Source organism: Pteropus vampyrus, unplaced genomic scaffold, assembly GCF_000151845.1.
Source record: "Pteropus vampyrus isolate Shadow unplaced genomic scaffold, Pvam_2.0 Scaffold363, whole genome shotgun sequence".
Taxonomy (NCBI): domain Eukaryota; kingdom Metazoa; phylum Chordata; class Mammalia; order Chiroptera; family Pteropodidae; genus Pteropus; species Pteropus vampyrus.
Genome location: NW_011889144.1, coordinates 1,660,590 through 1,669,640, shown reverse-complemented (window position 1 = coordinate 1,669,640; position 9,051 = coordinate 1,660,590). Strand labels below are relative to the sequence as shown.

The following is a 9,051-nucleotide window of genomic DNA, read 5'->3' as shown; positions in this document are numbered from 1 at the left end:
AGTTTGCCCATTAACTTCCGGCGACTTTGTGAAGGGGATTCTCCAGTCAACACCCCAAGAATCTGGGCAGTAATCTTCATGGGAAGATCCCCCACCCTGCAAATATCTATCTATCCTGGGGGATTGCCCAGGAAGGAGCAGGCTTCTTCCAACCACACATAATGCCCAGGGGAGGAGCGGTTTGAAATGTCCCCAGACCAGGCTGCAAACCCCAGCGGTAAGTCGGAATGCATTGCTTGTGCCCTTCAAGACTCCTGGTTCCCCTGCTTGATTTGGAGCTGCCTCCCTTGTTTGCGCCTCTGAGAACTGACCCAGGGAAATTTGCATGATGTCCAGTGCTGTTTACTTTCCAAGGCAGTACTGGGATTGCCAATCCCAAGAAATAGGTCCAGGGGCCTGAGGTCTCAGAGAGGCGGAGGAAGGAGAATAAGGTCAGAAGGAGACTGCTCTGCCCACACATGGGGCTGTGACATTCCATCGGGTTCTGTGATCCAGCTCTGGGCTGAGGGACACAGCGTCTCGGCAGCGGGACCTGCCTCTCGGCGCCCAGATTCCTCTCTTACAGTCCAGGCTTCAGTCTCTGTTTGGCATGGTTTTTCTAAATAAATAATTGAGAAATAAATGTGATTCCCCTGGTTTTTTTAGATGCCCACATGTCTGTTTCAGCAGCTGGTTTTGTTTGTAAAATGCAAACCAACATTCAACTCAGAGACATGTGATTGTGTTGGGGCCACTTAAGCTTTCTGCTGCCAAGTGCCCCCTTCCTCCCCTGTAAATGCTCCAGTCAGAGGTGCCTCAGCCCCACTCCCACCCCGGGCAAGGGTTGGTGAGTGGGCAATTAGGGCCAGGTATATGGGGGTGGAAGCGAAGCTACAGACAAGGTGGGTGTCACTTGAGGTGGGGGTTGGAGAATGGATTAGGATGGGGATACGGGACAAGCAGGGTCATCGGCCAACATGTGATTAGGGGATTAGGGCAGATAGCACCCTCACCAGATCCAAAGCCTGCGGACACCAGTCCTGATGCATGAGGAGGCGTGCAGCAGTCACCTCACCTCTGGAGAAGGAAGTGTCCCAGGGGAGAAGGCTCACGCCCAGCATAGCACTTTGCTCAAGTCTGTTCTCTGCACGAAGGACTGGGCCCCGGCAGGTCTCCAGGGGTCAGAATGGAGCCTCCTCCTCCCCTCACGCAGCCCCCTGTCATTTGTATAGGAACCAAGAGAAGGGAGTTCCAACACCACTTCCTGATTCTTCGACACCAGCCAGTGTCCAGCAATCCCACTCTGACACTAACTGCCCGGAATCAGCGCACACTCCACAGGCCAGGGCCTCAGCCCCACGAAGCTGTGCTCGCTGCACAGACCACTCGCAGTGGCGTCCCCAGGGCACTGGGACTCTGCTGGCCAACCGCAAAACAGAGCTCCCAAGCCCTCTCCAGGTGCATCACCCTCCCAGTACCCCAACCCAGAAGCTCTGTGAAACTCATTGTCCAAAAGATTTTATCTAGGCTTCATTACATAGGCACAAGCGAGTCAGTCATTGTCAATTGGTGACTGACTCAACCCCTAGCCTTGAAAAGACCAGAGTTTGGGAATCTCAAAGTTGGTTCCCGGTGCTAGAGGCCTCCAAGACTCACCTCATTAGCACAGACTCAGGTGTACTAGAAAGGGGGTCCTTATGAATAACAGAAGGGGCTCTTCTCAGGAAATTCCAAGGGTTTGGGGAACTCAGCGCCAGGAACTGGGACAATGACCAGATATATTTATGATACCACAACAGCGTCCCTCAGTTTACTTGGGTCTTTTTTCTTTCCAGTAAACAAAAGGAAACTTTATTGAAGCCCCAGGGACAAGATGTTTGGGCAGGAGGCCACCCTGCAGGCTAAGGAGGCGGTGGAGGGGCCTTATTGCACCTTCTTCTTGGGGTGTGGTTGCTGGTGTGACCATACTTCTCCTTGCGGCAGTCGACAGCACAGGGATGTGGGGGATGCAGGCAGGTGTAACACTTGCAGCAGATCATCTTGTCGCTCTTCTACTTCTGGGCGGGCTGGCAGAGAGAGGGCTGGATGATGCCGCCCCACAGATGAAGCATCAAGTGCAGGATGGACTCTTTTTGGGTATTATAGTCTGAGAGAGCACGGCCAGCCTCCAGCTGTTTGTCTGCAAAAATCAGACGCTGCTGGTGGGATGCCCTCCTTGTTCTGGATTTTAGCTTTGACATTCTCTACGGTGTCCCTGGGCTCGACCTCGAGTTAGTGTGATGGTCTTTCCCGTCAGAGTCTTCACCAAGATCTGTGTCTCTGCATCCACTGGGGATGCTGCTCGGCTGCCTCGCTGAAGAGAAAGAGCTCTACCCAGGTCTTTAATTTCTCTCAGCAGCGCTTTGTCATTTTCAGTGTCCAAGTCTCACATTCCCTTTGTCAAATTTATCCTTAAACATTTTTTTGATGCCGAAAACATCAACCAGCAGATTCTTTCTGGCCTGTCACTGGACCCCTTTCCCAAAGCAGACACTACCGACCCCCCACCCCCACCCCATGCAGATTTTGTGTATTCTTGAAGACAAGTACGGGGGCTTTGCAGGGGGCCTGGGTCCTTTCAACAATGTGATGTTTGTGTGATCCATCCAAAAGTTGGTTCTTTAAAATTTTTGTATGGTATTCTAGCTATGACTCTTGTTTGGACAGGTTTTTGAGAACTTCATACCAGCCCTTGAGAATGGTAAGAGATGTCCCCAGGTCCCACAGCTGGAAGTTGTAAGAACAGCCTGAGCCCTCCCCCATGGCTGGTTTGGCTCTCTGAAGCTTCCAGCATCCCAAGCAAGGCTTTATATGGGTTCTTGGAAAGGGCAGGATGAGCGTTCTGCACTGACAGTCCAGAATTACGGGGGGAGGGAGGGAGCCAGGAAAGCACAAAATATCCCCCAGCCCTGGGTATCCCATTATCCCTCCCCAAACAGATGGCATGGTGGAGTGCTGGTGCTCAAGAGATAGTCTGCTGGGCAAGGAGAGGGACCCAGGATCCCTGCCAAGGTGACAAAACAACTGGCTGGCAGTAAATAAGTGGCCATGTTTCTGAGTTTCTCATACCCCGCTTGTCTGCTAATCTGCTTGATTGTGTCCAGGGACCTGTTCTGTCAGGAAAAAAAAAAAAAAAACACGTCCTCTACAGGCTCTTGCTGGTGGAAGCCTGAGAATCAGAAAGGAACCCCGAGGGGCTGCAGCCAGTGATGGAGCACAGGATATCTTCTGGCCCAACATGCGTGCTGTTGCACAGGCCAAGAAATGCCCGGCCTTTTCAGAAAGTCTTTTTGGAGTCCTGGCCCCTGGCCCCTGCACATCTTCCCTCTCAAGTCAGCTACTTCTCGAATCTATCTAAGCCTACTGGCTCTGGATGCCATCATCCTAGGTAGCTACATAGGCCTATCAGATGCTGAGCTCTTCGCTTCCCGAGGAGCATCTGCTGGACACTTGTTGACTACGGGAGGCAGGAATAAAACCTCCACTGCCAGACCTCCTTTTCCATATGGCAAAAGGTGGCAGTAGCCCCAGCCCCATCGGGCTGGGTTTCTGGGTTTGCTGGAGCCCCTTGAGGCTGTACCACTGACCCACCTGGGAAGGAGCCCACATTTAAGCCCTGGTGGGTGCTCCAGGCTTACCAGCTCCAGCCCTACAAGCAATCTTGCCTCTGCTTGCCCAGAGCCGTGGAGTAAAAGACATCGGCAGTACTAAGTGACAGGGTTTTACATATACCGTCCTCTAAGCACAGAGCTCTGATCCTTGTTTCCAGTGGCTTATCCAGTCAGTTGTTTATCTGCACAAACACATGCACATGTATTTTATTCTGCGGGTTAGAACACAGAGCCATCATTACATATTTTGCTGATCATACCGGTCCCATCTGTGGCCACTGGCAGCGCCTGCAGGCTGCACCCTGTGTCCTTTGACAAGCTCTTAACTTTCTAATTCATTAAATTTGGAAGCATTTCCTGGCTTTCTGTCCCCATAGAATGTTCCAGGCTCATCTTATACTTTCCCTGCTCTATGAAGTGGTAAATCTGCTGCTCCTCCAAAGACCTGGGCTCCATTCAAAAGGGAAAGCTCAAAGAGGAAATCAAAATCATAAGAAAAAATGCCGAAAGGACATTGTAAAGTAAAAATTGATAAGGTAATTGAGACCAAGGGCAACCACCCATGTCCCCGGGGAGCTGCTGGGGGTCCATCAGGCCAGAGGGCCCCATTCGGCTGCTCATTCAGGTAGGAGAGACTGTGAGTGCCCGGGCGCCTCCTGCAGGGCCCACGCTGAGGACTACAGGGGAGGTTTCAGGCACTGAAGCTGGAAGAGGTAAGCAAACTTCTTAATCATAGACACCAGTGGGTCCAGCATGTGGGCGCTCTGTGAGGCGCAGGCTGGAGGGAATGGGATGGACCCTGGCTGTGGTTCTGCATTTGGTCTCCATGGTAACAGCTCTGCTGGCCCTGGACTAGCTGGAACTTCCTTCAGTCTTCCTTTCCTTTCTTCCTTAACCCCTCCCCTTGCTTTTTCAGTGCCTCCTTGGACTAACAAGCAACCCCCTCCCCATCTCACACACTCCACGTCCTTTTTTAGTCATAACTGAAACCAGGAGATGCTGACTTGTGAAAAGCTGCTGTGCCTCTGAGGCTGTGGTTCCTGCTCTGCCCCCAAGGTGGTTTTGGGAGATATGGGCAAGCCCTAGCAAGCACATCCCAGGGTGTCTGAGCTTGCCTAACCTCCTTTGCTGGCCCCCATCCTTACTGTGTGCCTCAGAGCCATGACCAGAAGACACTGACCAGTTCTTGCTCACGGTGGCATCTGCGTAGCCTGTCAGCATGCTCGAGACTGTGTGACAGGCAGGCATTTGGGCCATGATGTGGACTGGATGCCAACTGTGGCCTTGAGATACATGGGTTCTCCCTGTGCTCACTGTGCCATTGCACAGGAGTTCCCAGGGGATCCTGAAGCCCAGGACCAGTGATTCCACGTGTGCACCTGGGTGACTTCCTGCTTAGAAGCCAGGCGCGTTCACCGGGGCTGGTCCCTGACTGACCTGCATTTATTTGGTTCTTAAGTTGTGTGTCTGTTTCATCTAATTCTGAGCTTTTGAAAAGACCTTTGAACTTGATGAAAACCTAATATATGCGAACAGCTTTTCTGCTCAGTGCTAAGAATCCAAATTCGATGGAATCCTGCATTCTTTCATCAGATCAGCACTACACAACACTCCTGGATTTTAAGACAATAGTCAATTTGCACGTGTTTTATAAGGCACAAGGCTTTTCTGACTGTGATCACAATCTATGACGTTGTTGGTTTTTAGCCGACATTTGGCACAGAGCCTGGCAAGGGGGAGGCACCATGGCTGCTGGGGATCAGTGAGCTCGAAATGGAGAGAAGGAAGAAGGTATAAAAATGAACACATAGTCCCAGCTTCCAGCAGCTTGCAGCCTAACCAGGAACTCTGGAGGGCATGGATACAGTTTACCCCAAAACAGTGGTTACCATGGGGAATGAGAATGCTGGAGGCCAAGTTGCCCACAGCCACCAGTTTAGCTGTTGAGAGACAGATGTCAGAGACCCATTCTACTGACTCTGTTCTTCATTAAAGAGGAGGAAGCTTGATTTTCTGAGAGATATTTAAGTGGACAATTTGAAATCCAACAAAAGCAAGGGCCGGTGGAATCGGGAAGGCTGCGCAGCCCCGAAGGCCAGCCACCCCAAGGCGCTGTTTGTCCTGGCCTCAGCCAGGGCAGTATTTCACAGCAGGGGGGCAGCGGCCAAGCTTTTATTGGTTAAACAGAACATGGGGGCCAAGTTTGCTAGGAGAAAACAATGGCTCAGGGCCTAAGAAGGCTTTTCAGAACTGTTTTCCACTTTTCCTTCAAGCAGCTGAAGGTCCTCAGGGCTAAGGCATTGCGGGAAGCCTGACGCCACTGGGACCGACCCCACCGACCCGGGAGGTAGGAGGCAAGACCCCAGGGAGGCAGGAGAACAGTCCCTCTCTCCAAAGCCAGGATCTCAGGCTTGGCTGAGAGGAGGGTTTTAAGATCGATTGTGCTGTTAGCACTAAAGAAGAGAGTTTGGCTGGAGGAGGGAAGAATGTGCTCTCTCCTTTGAGTTGGTAGGAAGGAAGAGCTGAAAGCTGGGCTTGCCTCAAAGATGCTTCCCTGTGGCCTGATCAGCTCCCCAAAGGGCCGTACCATGTCCTCACCCTCGTGGCAAGAAAGGCCCCATTTTAAGATGTGAGCTCTGTTCCTATTACATTTCCTCCCAGCTGGTTTCTAGACACCTCTAGGCAGGGCACCTAGCAAGCGGCACTACGTCACCAATTCGTTAGTTCTGAGTTAGTTCACCTGTGACTCTGTCAGGACCCAGGAGCCTGGCCAGTCATCCTAGGCTGGAGCACTGTGCAGAGCAGGGGAAGCCCATTGCTGGGCTCTCATGGAAAGCTGGGCCCAGGTGATGTGAAGGAAAGTAGGATCCAGACACGGCACTGCAGCCAGAGGGACCAGGTTGGCGAAGCCTATAGGGAGGATGCACTGGGTATGCGGGAGCCACCCAGGGAGCTGAGAGAGATTAGGTTGAAAGGTCAGGGTAACACCAGGCTACCCAGGGCCTTGAATGACAGATAAGAAAGAAGAAGCTGGGAGCCGGGAGGAGTTTTAAAGGAGAATGGTGCCATGGAGAAATCAGAAGGCAGAACTTGCTGCACTTCGAGGACACCCTGCACTGGACAGCTCCAAGAGGGATGCTGGCCTTCCTGGACTGACCACTGGAGAACTGGAGAATAGCCAAGAGAAACTGACCCTGGGCCATCTGGTCACCATGATATCACCATTACAATAGACAGATGGATGGGACAGAACAGAGATTCCCAAAATAGACCACTCAGATAGGGTCAATTGATTCTGGACAAAGGTGCCAAGACCATTCAATAGGAAAGAATTATCTTTCAACAAGGATCATTTGGACATTCATGTGCAACAAAACGAAACAAAATCCTCAAAAATTTTACCTCATACCACATACAAAAATTAACTTGAAACAAATCATAAATCTAAATAAAATTTCTATAAGAAATAGAAGATAAAATCCCAGTAACTTTTAATTTGGGAAATATTTCTTAAATATGATGCAAAAGTTCAAACTACGTGAAAATGGCAATAAATTAAACCTCAACAATCTTAAACTTCTGCCCCTCAAGGGACACCAAAGAAAGCGAAAATGCAAACCACAGCGTGGAAGAAAATATTTTCAAAACATATTTCCAACAAAGGATTTTCTCTAGAATATATAAAGTAGTCTTACAACTCAATAATAAGAGACAGACAATTCAATTTAAAAACAGGCAAAAGATTTGAAAGGACATGTCACCAAAGAAGATATATGGATGGCAAAGAAGCACACAAAAAGATTCTGAACATCGCTAGTCATCAGGGAAACACAAATTAAAACCACAAGAAGATACCACTACAAACCCACTAGAATGGCTAAAATTTGAAAGACTGACCAGCCAAGTGTTGGGAAGGATGTGGAGCAAATGGAACTCACGTAGACTGCTGGCAGGACTGTAAAATAATAAAACCACCTTGGAAAATAGTTAGACAGTTTCTTAAAATATTAAACATGTGACCATATGACCCAGACATTCCATTTTTAGATATGTCCACACAAAGACTGGTACATGAATGTTCATAACGGCTTTACTTTTAATAGCTAAAATCTGGAAGCAACCCAGATGTTCACCAACAAGTGAGTGGGTAAACCAATTAATATAGCCACACAACAGAATGCTACTCAGCATTAAAAAGAAATGTGAATCTGAAAATAATTACACTATGTGAACAAGGTCAGGCAATAAAAGCGCTCATACTGCATTATTCCATTTATAAAGAATTCCAGAACATGAAAATTAATCTATAGTGACAGGTTAGTGTTGCCTGGGCAGAAGCAAGGTGGGAGCAGGCGGAAGCTTTGGGAGTGACAGATGTGTTCATAATCATCTTGATTTTGGTAACAACTTTTTGGGTGTATCTCTTATGTCAAAACTTATCAAACTGTACATCTTAAATATGTGCATTTTATTGCATGTCAAATATACCTCAATAAAGCTGAAAAACGGACAAAAAAACCCCTTCATAACAAGTGACATTCAATTGTAATGAGAAGGATTTAGGTCAGTAGAATGAAAAATTCTTTAACGGAGGAGATGGGTCCCTGGAGGAAAATCTCACAATTTTAGCACTGCGTGGGTGTGATTAAATTTTAGGACAAGGAGTGGACGCAAATTATGCTAGTGGCCCATGTAGTCACTTCGACGTTACTTCTGGGAAGTGACATAGAAATAATAGAACAGTCAGAACTTCTGATTTGGGAATGTTCTGCACTTTACAGTGCGGGCGGAGGGACTCCCAACAACAGGAGGGCACATCTCTCCCAAGTAGATGTTTCTCTCTGTCCCCATGGCCCCTCCCTTAATCATTCCTCATCTTCTCTTGCGTCGACAATTCCAAAGTCTGCACACTGGAGAAAGGAGGCACATTGTCACATCCGCACAATGGAATTCAGCCCAGTAAAGACAGAGTAACTACAAAATGAATCTCACAGATATAAGTTAAAGGGAAGGAACCAAAGTCCAAAGAGTGCACAGTTGCACTCCTTCTGTATGAAGGCTCAGGACAGGTGAAAGGAGCCTTGTGTGATAAACTTGGTACCGGGCCAGCCCTGTGTGGGGAGAGAGGAAACCTTCGGGGTGCTGGGATGTCCTGAATCTTGATCAGCCCTTACATTTCACCAGAAAAGTTTGCTCAATAAATACTCACAAATACATACAAGCTGCCTCACTGGTCTCCCTCTTTAATCTACCCCCACTCACCCAGATGACCTCTCAACATCCCCCGCCCTCTCCAAATCATCCTGCCAGTGTCTATCTGTAGTGGTCGCAGGTCCCCAGCCTGGTCCTAGAGGCCAGCTGTGAATGCCCCACTCACTTCCCTCCTGTCTCCTGCCCTCCTCCTCCATCCAGGCCTAGTCAG

At 49.2% G+C, this 9,051-nt stretch overlaps 1 pseudogene; it reads right to left on the bottom strand.

The window, feature by feature from the left end:
• Positions 1-1,880: 1,880 nt before the first annotated feature.
• LOC111731332 lies at positions 1,881-4,850 on the bottom strand (annotated as a pseudogene).
• Positions 4,851-9,051: the final 4,201 nt, after the last annotated feature.